Source organism: Bubalus bubalis, chromosome 8 (assembly GCF_019923935.1).
Source record: "Bubalus bubalis isolate 160015118507 breed Murrah chromosome 8, NDDB_SH_1, whole genome shotgun sequence".
NCBI classification, from domain to species: Eukaryota; Metazoa; Chordata; class Mammalia; order Artiodactyla; family Bovidae; genus Bubalus; species Bubalus bubalis.
The window spans coordinates 98,772,566-98,788,619 of NC_059164.1; the positions used below are offsets into that span (position 1 = coordinate 98,772,566).

Consider the following 16,054-nt stretch of genomic DNA (forward strand, 5'->3'; position numbering starts at 1 on the left):
TTTTTTTAAGTAAAACAATGCAAGTATTAGGGGAGAGAGGCTTGAATGCTAACTGTAAATAAACAGGGCAGGCCTAATGAAAAGTACACTACGTGAACAAGGGTCTGAGGGAGTGGAGACAGCTATACAGTAACTGGAAAACTGCTCTCCAGGCAGAGGGACAGTCAGAGCAAAGGTTCTAACTAAGGCTTTTCTATTCAGTTCTTACCACTACTTGGCAACGATTTTATTAATTTTTTTTCCTATTTCTTCTCTTCTATTGTCCAATCCTACTCTTTACCCTCACTTCAGCAGTGGATGGTAATAACAGGTAATATTTATCAAATATTTACTACATACCAAGCATTTTCTAAGCATTTTAAAAAGATTAACAGATCTAAGAAATAACATAGATCTATAAACATACCAGATCTATGAACTAGATCTCCATCATTTACAAGGAAGAAAACCAATGCACAAGAAGATTAAGCAACTTTCCTCAAGACTACAGAGCTATTTAGCAAGTGGCAGAGCCCTGAAGCAGCATGTTTAATAAGTCTTCTATACTGTGAAATTTAAGAACATTCAGCACAAAGACTGCCTCGTTTTCTCATTTCTAATAAACAGAATCTCTCATATTACATATTCAATAATTATGAAAGCTGCTATTATAATGTTTTACTGACATTTTTACAGTCATTCCCTACTACTGAACAGTCTTTACCTACAGTCTCTACTTACCATTTCCCTTAGCTCCCCCCAATCTGATTCACATTCCCAGACTAATGAAACTGCTCTAATATGATTAGTGACCATCCCACCACAAGCCAAAGAGGTTTCTCTGGTCTCATTCTCCTGGAATGTTACACTGAATTGTGTCAATTCCTTCTTTCCTCCTGAGGTCAAAGTGATATCATACTGGATCTTCCTATCCCTGTGTCTTCCGCCCTAGGAAATTCTTCATTTGTTTTCTGAGACATACTTTTCCACCTTCTTTTTACTTCTCCAGTTGTTCCGTTAATAATACCTTTTTTTTTTTTTTTACTTCTACCCCTTTAAAGGTAGGGATCCCAAAAGCTTACTTTCCTTTATATTTGTCTGTTATCTCAGTCCCCCTCAAGGTTCATTCATCCAATAAATATTTATCAAGCATCTTATTATCTACCAGGCACTGTTTGAGTCACTCTGGATACATCAATGAACAGAATAAACAAATAATATCTTTTCCACATAAAATCAAGTATCTATGCTACCACAGATACTCAAAACCATCTTCCCCTAAATACTATGGTTTTTCTAGTAGTAATGTATGGATGTGAGAGTTGGACCATAAAGAAAGCTGAACGCCAAAGAATTGATGCTTCTGAACTATGGTGTTGGAGAAGACTCTTGAGAGTCCCTTGGAAACCAAGGAGATCAAACCAGTCAATCCTAAACAAAATCAATCCTGAATATTCACTGGAAGGGCTGAATATTTACTGAAGCGGAAGCTCCAATACTCTGGTCACCTGATGTGAAGAGCCGACTCATTGGAAAAGACCCTGACGCTGGGAAAGATTGAAGCAGGAGGAGAAGGGAAAGACATAGGATGAGATGGTAGGATGGCATCACTGACTTGAGTTTGAGCAAGCTCCACGAGTTGGTGATGGACAGGGAGGCCTGGCATGCTGCAGTCCATGGGGTCACGAAGAGTTGGACACGACTGAGCGACTGAACTGAACTGAAACACTATTTTAAACACATCTCTCCCCAACTTAAAAAAACGAATTTGAAGTGACTGCAATGATTCCCCTCTTACCAATCACATCTAAATTTCTCTGTCTTCATTTAAAACACTCATAATTATTTTCTATTATACCTATCCAGATTCACTTTCTATTATTCCTTGATTCAAAAGAATCCTAGGTAGGTCAGTACTTGGATTACCCCCTAAAACACTTTAGTTGTATTTCTAGTTGGTCAAATAACTACTGAAAACATATGTCCACTACCTAGACACAAAAAAGTATACTGAATAAAAAAGTCTACAGAAACAGATTTTTTTTAAAAAATCCTTTCAAATGTGTAAAAACAGCAAACACTTCTACAGGGCTAACTACATGTCAAGGGTTTCCCAGGTGACGCTAGTGGTAAAGAATCCTGCTGCCAATGCAGGAGACACAAGAGACACAGGTTTAATCCCTGGGTTGGGAAATGGCAACCCACTCCAGTATTCTTGCCTGGGAAATCTCACGGACAGAGGAGCCTAGTGGGCTACAGTCCATGGGGCTGCAAAAAGTCAGACACAACTCAGCACACATACAAGACAAGACTATATGCCAAACACTATTCCACGCATTTTATAGACATTAAATCATTTATTCCACACAACAATCTTAATGGCTGCATCCTACAAATGAGGAAACTAAGGCCCTGATAGGATAAAGTCACTTGCCCTGGGTCTGACAAGAAGTATGTGGTAAAGTTAAGATTCACGTTCAGGCAACCTGGTTCCATACTATACTGCATAATACTCGCAGCAGAAGCAATAAATAAAAATAGGAATTCAAAGGGCTGGCAATGCAATCTAGAGGCCAATGAAAACTATGTTCAACTGTATTAAAAAAAAAAATCATTTAACTCCTTTACTCTAAGAGCAATATTGCTTTTAATATAATGCCAAGTTTTAAAGATTGTAGAATTTAGTAGTACATTATAAAAAGCACAATCTGTAAACACAAACACATCATGTTATTCAAAGTTCTCCAAAGCTGCTGAAAATATTTGCTAGGCATGACAAAATATATTTTTATATATTTATATATACATATAGGGTACCATTCAGGTATGACCTAAATCAAATCCCTTATGATTATACAGTGGAAGGGAGAAATAGATTTAAGGGACTAGATCTGATAGAGTACCTGATGAACTATGGACGGAGGTTGGTGACATTGTATAGGAGACAGGGATCAAGACCATCCCCATGGAAAAGAAATGCAAAAAAGCAAAATGGCTGTCTAAGGAGGCCTTAAAAATAGCTGTGAAAAGAAGAGAAAAGCAGAAGAGAAAAGAAAACATATAAGCAACTGAATGAAGAGTTCCAAAGAACAGCAAGGAGAAATAAAAAAACCTTCCTCAGTGATCAATGCAAAGAAATACAGGAAAACAACAGAACAGGAAAGACCAGAGATCTCTTCAAGAAAATTAGAGATACGAAGGGAACATTTCATGCAAAGATGGGCTCGATAAAGGACAGAAATGGTATGGACCTAACAGAAGCAGAAGATATTAAGAAGTGGCAAGAATACACAGAACTGTACAAAAAAGAGCTTCACGACCTAGATAATCATGATGGTGTAATCACTCATCTAGAGCCAGACATCCTGGAATGTGAAGTCAAGTGGGCCTTAGAAAGCATCACTATGAACAAAGCTAGTGGAGGTGATGGAATTCCAGTTGAGCTATTCCAAATCCTGAAAGATGATGCTGTGAAAGTGCTGCACTCAATATGCCAGCAAATTTGGAAAACTCAGCAGTGGCCACAGGACTGGAAAAGGTCAGTTTTCATTCCAATCCCGAAGAAAGGCAACGCCAAAGAATGCTCAAACTACCGCACAACTGCAGTCATCTCACACGCTAGTAAAGTAATCTCAAAATTCTCCAAGCCAGGCTTCAGCAATACGTGAACCATGAACTTCCAGATGTTCAAGCTGGATTTAGAAAAGGCAGAGGAACCAGAGATCAAATTGCCAACATCAACTGGATCATCAAAAAAGCAAGAGAGTTCCAGGAAAAAAATCTGTTTCTGCTTTATTGACTATGCCAAAGCCTTTGATTGTGTAGATCACAATAAACTGTGGAAAATTCTGAAAGAGATGGGAATACCAGTGACCAGATGACCTGACTCTTGAGAAACCTATATGCAGGTCAGGAAGCAACAGTCAGAACTGGACATGGAACAACAGACTGGTTCCAAGTAGGAAAAGGAATACGTCAAGGCTGTATATTGTCACCCTGCTTATTTAACTTATATGCAGAGTACATCACGAGAAACACTGGGCTGGAAGAAACACAAGCTGGAATCAAGATTGACAGGAGAAATATCAATAACCTCAGATATGCAGATGACACCAGCCTTATGGCAGAAAGTGAAGAGGAAGTAAAAGCCTCTTGAAGAAAATGAAAGAGGAGAGTGAAAAAGCTGGCTTAAAGCTCAACATTCAGAAAACAAAGATCATGGCATCTGCTTCCATCACTTCACGGGAAATAGATGGGGAAACAGTGGAAACAGTGTCAGACTTTATTTTTTTGAGCTCCAAAATCACTGCAGATGGTGACTGCAGCCATGAAACTAAAAGATGCTTACTCCTTGGAAGGAAAGTTATGACCAACCTAGATAGCATATTCAAAAGCAGAGACATTGCTTTGCCAGCAAAGGTCCATCTAGTCAAGGCTATGGTTTTTCCAGTGGTCATGTATGGATGTGAGAGTTGGGCTGTGAAGATAGCTGAGTGCCTAAGAATTGATGCTTTTGAACTGTGGTGTTGGAGAAGACTCTTGAGAGTCCCTTGGACTGCAAGGAGGTCCAACCAGTTCATCCTAAAGGAGATCAGTCCTGTGTGTTCATTGGAAGGACTGATGCTAAAGCTGAAACTCCACTACTTTGGCCACCTCATGGAAAAGGCTGACTCATTGGAAAAGACCGTGATGCTGGGAGGGATTGGGGCAGGAGGAGAAGGGGATGACAGATAATGAGATGGCTGGATGGCATCACCAACTCGATGGACATGAGTCTGAGTAAACTCCGGGAGTTGACGATGGACAGGGAAGCCTGGCGTGCTGCGATTCATGGGGTCGCGAAGAGTCGGACAGGTCTGAACAACTGAACTGAACTGATAGGGACATACGACTAACAAATGGTCTTTTATTAGCATGGCTATTAAAGTATTTTATTGTCATACTTGTTTTCATTAGGATCAAACAGATTAGAATACAGTGCAGGGAAAGTAACTACCTTAAACAAACAAAGACCACTAGCTTTACTTTCTAGAAGCAAAACTCACATCTATACTAGGTCTAGTATAACAAAAAAGATTTTAATAGAAGCAAGACATTCCTAAAGAAGTACCACTAAGCACCTAACTTATATCCATACCCTGCAACCTATCACCAACTCTATGGCTAAAGCACATTTTACAAGATTTCTAAGGATTCATTTAGGAAATTTATGAAGCTATTTTATAACTAATTACATACAATTAAAAATGAAAGGAAGAGGTTCTTGTATAAAATAATCTTAGAATAATCTTATGCCAACTTACGAACAGATGAGGAGTATCATACATATCACTTTCTCCTCTTTCCCATTTCCCCCTTCTTCCTGGCAGATTAAAGACACAATTGTCAGGTTCTGAGCTAGAGAGATTAAAATGCCGAAGCCTGGAGAAGGAAGCTAATCTGACTTAGAAAAGGCTAAAGTTTGTAGCCTTCCCAACTAGTAGCCTAACTTAGAAAACCTAAAGTACGTAGCCAAAGGCAGCAAAGGAGCCAGTACCATCAATGCCTGAGGCAAAAATGCACTGTGGCCGTTATTAGAATTTGAAGACTTTCACTGTATTTTCTGCCTATCTTCCCTTTTCCTAGGTTTGCAATGCACCTGCCCTCGTAGCAACTCAAGACACTCCCAAAGCCACACACACAAAAAGGGCCCTTTTCCAAGATTTATATGAATAAAGCTATGCAAAATACAAATAATTTGACATTAATTCAAGTTGTTAAAATCTGGGAGAGCCTTTTGGAGAATGGAACCATTTGCTCCCCTCCCTATCAACCCCTCGGGGCTTCCCTGGTAACTCAGCTGGTAAAGAATCCACCTGCAAGGCAGGAGACCCCCGCTGGATTTCTGGGTCGGGAAGATCACCTGGAGAAGGGACAGACTACCGACTCGAGTATTCCTTTCCCTGGTGGCTCAGCTGGTAAAGCATCTACCTGCAGCACGGGAGACCTGGGTTTGAAAGATCCCCTGGAGAAGGGAACAACTACCCACTCCAGTATTCTGGCCTGGAGAATTCCATGGACTGTATAGTCCATGGGTCACAAAGAGTTGGACACAACTGAGTGACTTTCACTTCACTACCACCCCTTCATCGTGGCTCCATACTCAAGGCATTAAATTAAAAGTTCCTGGAGGAAAAGAATAGATTGGCAGCTACCACTGAAAATATTCTCAAATACTAAGGCTCTCCTATACTGCATATTTGATAATTTACTTCCTTTCCACGTACACTGGGAATGAGAAAGAAGCATAATCCTCAAGATTCTTCTGCACAAAGGCGATCTCAATTCAATCTTAAATCCAAAATTAAAATATGAAAGGCTCTGTTAAAATATACCAAAGGAGAAAGCAACAGCTTTCTATTCTAGTGACCATATTAGACAGCACACATAACCCGCTAAATAAAGGGGGAAAATGTCAGAAATAGCTCTGTCACATTACCAGGATTAAGGAGGTACAGGATGGAAGGAACATCAATGAAAAACACATATTTCCCAACAAAGCACTATATTACGTTATTATCTTTATTCTTATTATAATTTCCCAAAATATTCATGGCATTATGGTAGATCTTTTATATTAATAATAGGAAAGAAAATGATTGATAAGTCATTTTGAAGCTGTAAGCACCCCAAGCTTGACATATTTTCAGACTCAATTGTGATAATTCTTGAGATCTACATGCTAAATGTTGTAAAAAGGGACTAAGTGTCATATTGAGGGAATCAGAAAGAGAAGAAATGAAAATACAGTATTACTCATCTACTATTTACAAAGCCAGAACAAGAAATCTACTTTTTCCCCGTTGCTTTAAGATACAAAATGAAATTTTCCTTCACAAAACAAAGCAAGCATGCTATCCAGAAATACACAATAGATGAAGAAAGTTGGTTTAATGAAGAGTAAACAAACCAAAACAAAGAAAAGAATAACTTCCAGGGTCTCAAAACTTAAAAAAAAAAAAAATTCCAAATAAGCCTGTTGTTTAACCAGATCTGTTTAGAATACCTCTGCAAAACAAAGTATAATCAAAATAAATCAAAGAATAAACTTTCACTTAATAATGGCCCTACATTCTTCTTTGGCCTGCTGACCTATCCTTATTCATCCTTACGGGAGCTTGGGGTTGACAATATTAGTGTTCTATTCATCAGAATTTTATGCCATTCCTTCTGCTTTCATTAGGTCACTATTAAACTTTAAAGACACCCAATAATATATACTGGTTACAAGCTGTTCAAACATACATTTCCTAATAATCCTGAACTCATACACATTTAAGCAGATAAGGCATCAATTCCTATTTTACAGATGAAATATGTTCCATCTCATCATCATGTAATAAAGATTTTATTTTCTAAACTCTTATTTCTCAGTGCACACATAACTAAAATTATTTGAAAATACTGGTGGTTATTTTCTGCTGAAATTTTTTGAGATTGTTATTTTGAGAAATCATGCATCGCTTCCTTTCCAAAAGCTGGGCTTGGATAACAAATTGCAGTTTACTATCAAAGACAAAGAGACTACATTTCTTCAGTTTTCTACTCTTCAAAACCTTGTTGTCATTTCTGGATGTAAAGGACTGAAGAGAAGATGGAATCTATGAGATGTCACACCAACATCTCTCAGACGGTGCCTTACCTCCGTAGTCTACTCATTAATTTTTCTCACTCAACTCAACTGTCCACCCCACAATACACTGCACACTACTGAAGGAGGGATCTTTCTAGAAAGTACTTTTACTATGTCATCTCCTGCGCCAACCAACCTACTGGCTCCTTACTATTTAGCACATCAGATTCAACCTGACACTGAATACACCTCATAATCTAGCCTGACTCTAGCATACTAATTTCTCTGACACCATTCTCAGAAATTAGCACCTTATTCCACTGAGATCAGACTCCTCTCTCTCTCACATCATGCTGGTCCCCATCAACGTGTCTGCTCCTGCTTCCATGCTCCACATGGAATGTATGGAATGTTCTCCTTCTGAAGACGCTCTGCCTATACAGACAGTACATATTCTTTATTCAAGTCCTACTTTCTCAAGAAGCCCTACTTCTAAATATCTCAACACTAACATACTGGACTCAGACCTATGAATCAAAGCATTAGATCTATTATGTTTTGGTTAGCACTAGTTAATAATTATGGAAGTACACCCAACAAGATAATAAACTCTTAGAAGAGGCTGAACCGTTTTCCAAGAAGCACATCTGTAATAAATACTTAAAGACTATTTGACAGACTGACTGAATAATCTTGCTTAAAAAAAAAACAACCAAGGATTTTTAAGTCAAAAGATTTCTAGCTCATATGAAATAATTGTGAAGATGAGGATTTTCTTCAAAATAATCCAGGTCAAAGAGTAGGGGGACAAGGAGTAAACTAAGTGAAGGTACCAGGTGAACTCAGGTTGACTACGAGTTGATCTTTGAAGTGACACAGACATTTCTGTCTGTATCAGAGATTTCTGTCTACCTCTGTTTAAAATTTTCCACAATAAGTTTTTTTATTTTTAACACTGATAAGTCTATAGTTGATTTTAAATGACAAAACCAAGGCACAGAATACCACTTTTCGTTACCCAACAAATACCCAGGTCCCTATTTAAAGTAAGAAAAAAATTCTGGAAAGATCTAACTTGGCAGGAAACTTGTATGATTCTAATTCTCAACTAAGAATTAATTTAAAAATTAAAGAAAAACAATCTAAATGGAAAGGATCACCATCAAAAGAAAAATTAATCTACTACCAAAAGCAATACTGTTTATATTTCAAATTCTCACTCAATTACAGCATTCACAAAAGGACCCACCCAAACAACAGCTGAAAATCAGCTGTTTTAAAAAAAAAAGCAAAATACAAAAGGCAAAAAAAAAAAAAAAAAAAAGCTGCTACAATCAACGTTCAATAAGCCAAATCAGTCAACGCTACTTCAAGAAATTTACAATCTGAAGACACTATTGCTCTTAACAGAGACTGACTTAGTAGAGTATTAAATAATCAGAAAAATAAGCACTTCCTCTTTATTCTGAGAACTGAAAATTATGTTTAAGAAATTTCAGATATTTGCCTTAATGCATCTGTTTGCTGCTACTAAGGAATGCTCCATCCCTTTGGTAGTTCAGTCTACAGCTACTTATCAAAATTCAACCACCATTTCTCTACATCATCATTAACTAACTCTTTTTAAAAGCAGTAATACAAACACCTATTATCTTTAAATGTTGACATTTTATTCTAATTACACTGCTTCTTTGCCTTGACTTCTTTTTCTCCCAAACTAGTTTTAGGCATATATACACACTAATCTGATTATTTTGATTTCCCCTTCTCCACAATTTCTCTAAATATTCAAGAGGGTAGGTTTTAGATACCATAACTAAAAACCCAGTGACTGTGAACAGATATCTCATATACCCTGATGCTGGGAAAGATTGAGGGCAGGAGGAGAGGGGCGGGACAGAGGATGAGATGGCTGGATGGCGTCACTGACTCAATGGACATGAGTTTAAGCAAACTCCAGGAGATGGTGAAGGACAGGGAAGCCTGGTGTGCTGCAGTCCATGGGGTCGCAAAGTCTGACACGACTGAGCAACTGAACAACAAATAAACAGCAAGCTTTATCCTAATAGCAATACATCATCTGTCCATCACCCAATACAATTAAAGTTTAAAACAAGACAACTTTCTTATATAAACAGAGTTTAGAAAGAATGAAACCATACTCACAAATAAACTTCTTAGAAGAAAAATAAACATATTCAAATTGCCTTGTACTTGCCCTATCTTTAAAGTTTCATTTTCCTAGCAAGTAAAGGTAATGATCTTCTTTTTAGTAGCATGTAATTTCCCTCTTCCAGTAAAAGAAAAACTGCTAGATAGGAAAGCTAATCTAAGGGGCCAAAAGAGTGCTGAAATTTTCTCTTCTATAAACTACTTTCTCATTAAAAAATACAAGAATCATGCTATGAAAAAGAAATGAGACAAAACCTATTGAATTAATATTATTACACCTGAAAAAGTTGACATTTACCACAAAATCTTTTCTAATAAAGATCACATAAATATCAAAAACCTTTTCAGAAAACCACTAAATATAGGATTAAAGGTCCCACTTATCTTCTTTCATCACATCACTGAGTAAATAATGCCCATCTTTACCATTTGTATACTCTAGACTTTTGAGAAAAAACATTACTTTTTAAAATATCAGGGGTACTACCACAAAGAATGGACCATTTGCACATTTTTCCTAATATCTGAGTTAAACACAGATTTTTTTTTAATCTCAAAATGTGTTAACAAATTTTATCCAATACATGCTACTCCAGTGGGATGAAAACCATTTACAAGTTCCACTTAGATTAAGAAATCCTTTGAGAAAAGTTATGTAGTACATTCTAGTTATACTATTTCTAGAGCACCAAAAATCTCTATAACCTATTTCCCTACTGTTTTTCTTTAGAATCAGCTGAGATGAATGTAACTTCCTTCACAAAAAGTCAAAAGACAGTAGTATATCTAATGACAAAAAACTAACTGAATTTTCAGCAAATGCTTAAGTTTTCACAAATTAAAACTTTCTACTTCACTTGAATGGTCTATAAAAATAGTAACACTGAGTTGAAAGGGATTCAATCAACTGCTATTTGCAGGCACCAAAAAGAAAAAAAAATGTTTTAATCAACAGTGTGGCTTAACCTTAAGACAGGAGTAGTGAAAGAGAGAAAGGGAAGATTTCTAAAATCATAGTGCTTAAACTGAGAAGGTATTTTTTCATTAACTTAATATATATATATATAGAACATCATCTTAAAAATAAAATTCCCCTAATGCAAGATGCTCATCCTTAAGCAATGCTCTCTTTCTTTTACAAAGTGATAAACCGCAAGTTATCGCTAGTGCTCCATTCAGACTGAAGTTGAAGGGCATTACAAAACAATTTTTCTGCACTTTGCCATGTGGTTATAGTCTTATGCCTCATAAAAGGTTTGTCTACAGAACTTCATATAAACAAATTTTATAATAAGTTTACCTTAAGTAATTCACATTCAAAAACCCTCCTTTAGAAATAATCTATTGATTGAAGAATTCAACTACTGAACCCAACAGAAAGTATTTCAAACTATCTCCCCCCTCCCCAAAAAAACCCCATAAAATTAGGAAGATGCAATAAACCATACAAAAATATTTTGAAATCTCAGCTATTTCCTATCAAAATATCAAAGCACTTCAGATTATCTTCTTCAGATGTGTTAAAGATCCCAAAGTGAATTCATTTTGACTTCACAGTGCTGAAAGTAAGAATTTGATGACTGCAGGTAAAAAAAGTATAGAGTGGAGAAAACTACTTGAGAACATTTTTTATTGAAGCAAAATAGCTTTACAAAAGAAAAGATATATTAAAATCATTTACCTTCTTCTGCCAGACTGTCCTCTCCTAGAATACATAGCTTACAATTCAGCAAAGCATGACTGCCAAAGGTTTCTAAACCCATTCAGATTGTTCATAGTAGAAAGCTTCTCCACCAGTGTATTAAAAAGAAAAATGAAATGTATTTTTTGCTTAGAGTTGAAGATCAATTGTATTAAATATTTTCCTACTAATATAAACTAAAAGTAATACTTATAAAAAAAAAAAAGCTCAGGTTATAACTCAACACAAGGTTTGCTACATGAATTGCTTCTAAATCTCCAAAGAGTAGAGATTAATTCAGTTTCCCCAAATTGTGGCTTAAGTGGCTGAAAGGAAAAATGAAGCTTTTCCTAACCTTGGTTTACATTTGATGAAACAGACCATTTATCACAATCAAGTGAATGTAATGTCAAATATAAGATTCCTCAAGTACTACAGATAAAATCTGTAAAAATCACAATTAATGCAGTAATCTCCAAAAGTGATTTAAAGGGCAGCTGTATGTATTTATATTTACATTTGAGGTATTATTACTTTTGCAAGTAAGAGGTATATTGCTGCATGAGATTGCTACTATGACTTTTAACGTTTTTATATATATCTTATGAATACAATGTCTTATTCATGTTTAAATTTGAGATGTATGTATTTGATCTATGTAATCCTGTCTGTTTTTCTGGTAATTCTTTACTTCACAGTAGTCTGATTATAGCAAAAGCTCCTTCTTCTCTTTATGCCATTACTCAGGACATTTTAATTTCGCTTTCACCAAAACAGACATCATAAGCCACCCTTGGCTTCTAGCTTTCTGTTTCTTAATGTAAACAATAATGACAGTGAGTGTTACCAAATGCATTTATGTGTACAGCTTTGTCATTTCTTTTCCCAGCCCCCTTCTTTCCTATGAAAAAAATGAGGGATTTCGTTCTAGAAAAAAATCGATTTTTCTTTTGCTTATATACCTAATAGTTTTCAAAAGAAGATAATGTATTCTGATACCTACCATTCTAGAAATGTTAAAAGAAAGAACTTACCAAATCCAAAAATATTAAGTCAATCTGGTATTAGCCAGAGAGGAAATTTCCACTCAAACTATAAATAAAATGTCATCAATTAAGCTGAACATCAATAAAACTGAGTCAATAATCAATTCTCAATTTGAAAGGAATCCGTAACCCACATATAACCTGCATATAATCAAAATACCATTTATATTTGCTCGTGAAGCTCACAGATGAATTTGATTGTGTGTCAGATTTATCTTATTTTTAAACGCCTAGGCTAATATTTGTTGGTATCATCAGAGCCCATACTAAGTGTCCTGGGGAGATGCAATTCAGAAGAACGTTTGGTAGCATGGAGAAACCGGTCCAAAATGAAAAAAGAAAAACAAACCAAAACAAAACCACGTCCCAACAGAGCAAATAATCCACAAATTGATCACTGGGAGCAAAACGAAGACGCTCCTCTCCGGAATAGCCTTTATAAACGATCTTCACTCAAAATGTTTAATAGTATCCTACCTCACTTCATTCACTTCCCAACTTCCTTGACTTTTCAGGGGCCAACACGGGGCGTCCCTTTCTTTCTTTTCTTTTTTTTTTTTTCTGGAAGAGTATGCTGAAACAATCAGTTAGGAAAGAGGGAAGGAAAGGACAATACCCAAGAAAGCTGTGAAACAGGTGGGTTAGAACGAGCAGCGGCACAATCGAGATAGTTAAGGGGCAGCTTTTAAATGACAGATGTGGTTAAAGGAAAGACAGCAAATCGGAAGCTCCAGGGTAGCAAGACAGGCTAAGGGGCTGACTGCAAGCAACAGAGGGGGGCAAAGGCTAACTCCAGAGTGGTAGCAAAAAAAAAAAAAAAGCAGCAGCAGGACGAGTGGGCAACGAGCAGTAGGATTAATGAGCAGCAGCAGCGGCACCGGTCAGAGTGGGAGTGATGGCTTTGGTCCTGGGAGACGGGGTCCACTGGGAAAGGACGTCAGAGAGGGGCAAGGGGGCTGGGAAAACAAGGAGTCCTGAGACTTAAGATTGCTGCTCCTACAAAAATGTAGAGGAAAGCGCTGAAGACGAGCAGCCGCCTCAGCTGCCCAATTGAAGAGATTTTCGAAGCAGCCGGCGCTCGCCGCCGCGCTGCCTTCTGCCCCGCTCCCTTTTCCTGGTGGTAACTGCTGTGGCGTAGGGGGGAGAGGGAGGAAGACGAGGAGGAGGAAGATCGAGAAGGAGGAGGGTGAAGATGAGGCGGGGGGGTGGGGAGAAAGGGGGGTGCGGCCTGCACAGTCCCAGCGAAGCCTCCGCTCTCTCGTAGCCGGTCAGCCCTGGGTTTCCCCTAAAGCCCAGCCCCGCATAGACTCACCCGCCTGCCTTGCCTCGCTTTTCCCTTAGCCGACTCCACGCGCTGCCGCGTCCTCACGAGAGACCACTGAACGAGTGTCGGGGAAAAAAACTCTTCAGAACCGGGTCTGATTGCTTCAGCGAGTCCGACCTTTACGACTGAGAGAGAGACTCTCAGCTTTCGGTGGGTTCCACAGCCAGACGGGCCACCATCTTACATTAGGGTAAGACTCCTCCGGGCTCCCGTGCGCAGGCGCACGCCGATCCGGCCGGGAGGGGCGGGGGAGGGGCGGGAGGAGTGGCGGGTGGCCGCTCCCGCAGCACCCTGGGAGTTGTAGTTCTGCGAGGGTAACCGCCCAGCTGCAAGCCGGGAGTTGAAGTTCTCACTCGGAGGGCGGCTGGCATCGCCTGCCTCACGTGGCTGCTACACTATTGCCTTTTTTTCGTGTTTTGCTTCCTTCTCGGCCCTCGTGTGTGCTGCTCCGCTGTCATTTGGTCGGCGGCCTACGTTAGCGGTTCCGTTTCCTCAGTGTTTGCTCAAATATGGGAAACCAAAACTCGGGGCGGGCATAACCAATTTGAGGGGAGCCGAGAACGTCTTTTCTCTGCTCCGCCCACTATAGGTATCAGAGAGGGCGGGGTAGAGGCAGATGCGGGGGTAGGAGGAGCGCGGGATTTGATCTAGGGTGGGAATTAGATACTGAATTAGCGTTCGTTTTTCGAAAAGTGAGAGTTATCTCGTTTCCCCTGTTTGCGCTTTTTGGAGCCATCACCCTTCTTCCCATCCTCACCATTAATCTCCCCTGAAGAGGTAATCCTAAATTGTCCTGTACAGAAGTACAGGAGAACGGCAGACCCACTCACTTACAAAAATGTGTTTCTGATGAGGTCAATTTGAGAACATTATGCGGACTTTGCATATTAGTGTTAGTTCGGTTTCCAGCCTGCACAGCTCTGCGCGCGGAGTTCACAAACCCTTCACACATCAATACAGGCCAAGGACTATAAGAATGCACTCGCAATTTCTACGACCGCTGAGGAATCCTCAATCTCAAAAATCAGTCAATTTACTGGTCCCGCCCACAGTCCTCCTAGAATTCTGGTGGAAGTGGCGCTCCACGCAGTCGTTTCTGCTTATTGCGTGTATTCCTCACCCATTCATACAACGGATACTCATGGAGCTCCTCCTGTGTGCCCGGCACTGTTCTATACATGGGGAGGCGACGGTGAGCAAAATAGATAGCATTCTCCGTTTCTATTCTAGGAATTCCTGTATCTATTCCAGTGTGTGTGTTAGGGTGAGAGAAAAGGGAGAGGAAGCAACGTATGATTAAAATGCATAGTGCATTGTAACTGATGAAAAAAAAAAACAGAAGGGGAATAGGGAGAGGTTGCAGTTTTAAATCTGTGAACCTAATCCCGTAGTGAGCAGCTTTTTCATTTTTAAAAAATACATTAGTTATTTGTGTTTCAGTTTCTTCACTGTCAAGCCTAGACACAATTATTTGGTGAATACCTAAAATATGTAATAAACTCAACAATTTCCCCAAAATTTGAAATTGTAGAATCATGAGATTATTATCTAGCAAGCAAAATTGGGAAAATCATTTGGCTTCACCACCTTTAGGTAACTGTCTAAACATTCAGTATAGGAGGCGTTTTTTTTTTTAATGTGTGTTTGTTTTTTTAATCACCAATTATATGGTGAAATATAAGCCAAGTTATGCAAAGACCAAAATAAAAAGAATCCTTAACCTTATTAAAGATTAGAACCACCACATTAAGACTTCTAGAAAAGATCTTTAATCAGCATTTAATCCATCACCTTATCCTACACACCTTTTTTTAAGAACAGTGTCTTCACAGTGTCTCTTGTATTAGCCTAAAATGAAATTCAGGGATAATTTATAAATTTCATTTACATACATGATTTTGTTTTAAATCAAAATAATGTCCTATATATGATATAAAAAGTACAAAAAAGTGATTTGTAGTTCAGTATGTAAATGCTCAGACATAACTAGTCTAGAAAATATAATCAAATCATCATTTGTTGGCTCCTGTAAATCTCCAGGAATGTGAAAGCTCCAATTACCAACTGACACAAAGGATGGTGATTTGGCCACCTCTGGCGACAATGCTAATCTGTCCTCAGTGTCCACTGTAGATGCAGTCCCAAAGCACTCACTGTTAGAATTGTATAATAATTAGAAACAGTGTTGGTGAGAAGTTGCTCAATAACACAGGTAGCCCAGTCTGGTGCTCTGTGAGGAT

General features: G+C 38.4%; 1 protein-coding gene across 7 annotated transcripts in view; it reads right to left on the minus strand.

The window, feature by feature from the left end:
* Positions 1-14,161, minus strand: part of CNOT4 (CCR4-NOT transcription complex subunit 4) — a 153,841-nt gene extending 139,680 nt beyond the window's left edge. The window contains exon 1 of one of the 7 annotated variants that reach the window (XM_006079853.3): positions 13,803-14,161. The gene's annotated coding sequence lies outside the window, so the exon portion shown is untranslated. Of the gene's footprint in view, positions 1-12,967; positions 13,745-13,802 lie in introns of those variants that run through there. The other 6 variants (XM_006079854.3, XM_006079855.3, XM_006079856.3 and 3 more) reach the window with 6 other exon arrangements.
* Between the last annotated feature and the right edge of the window lie 1,893 nt (positions 14,162-16,054).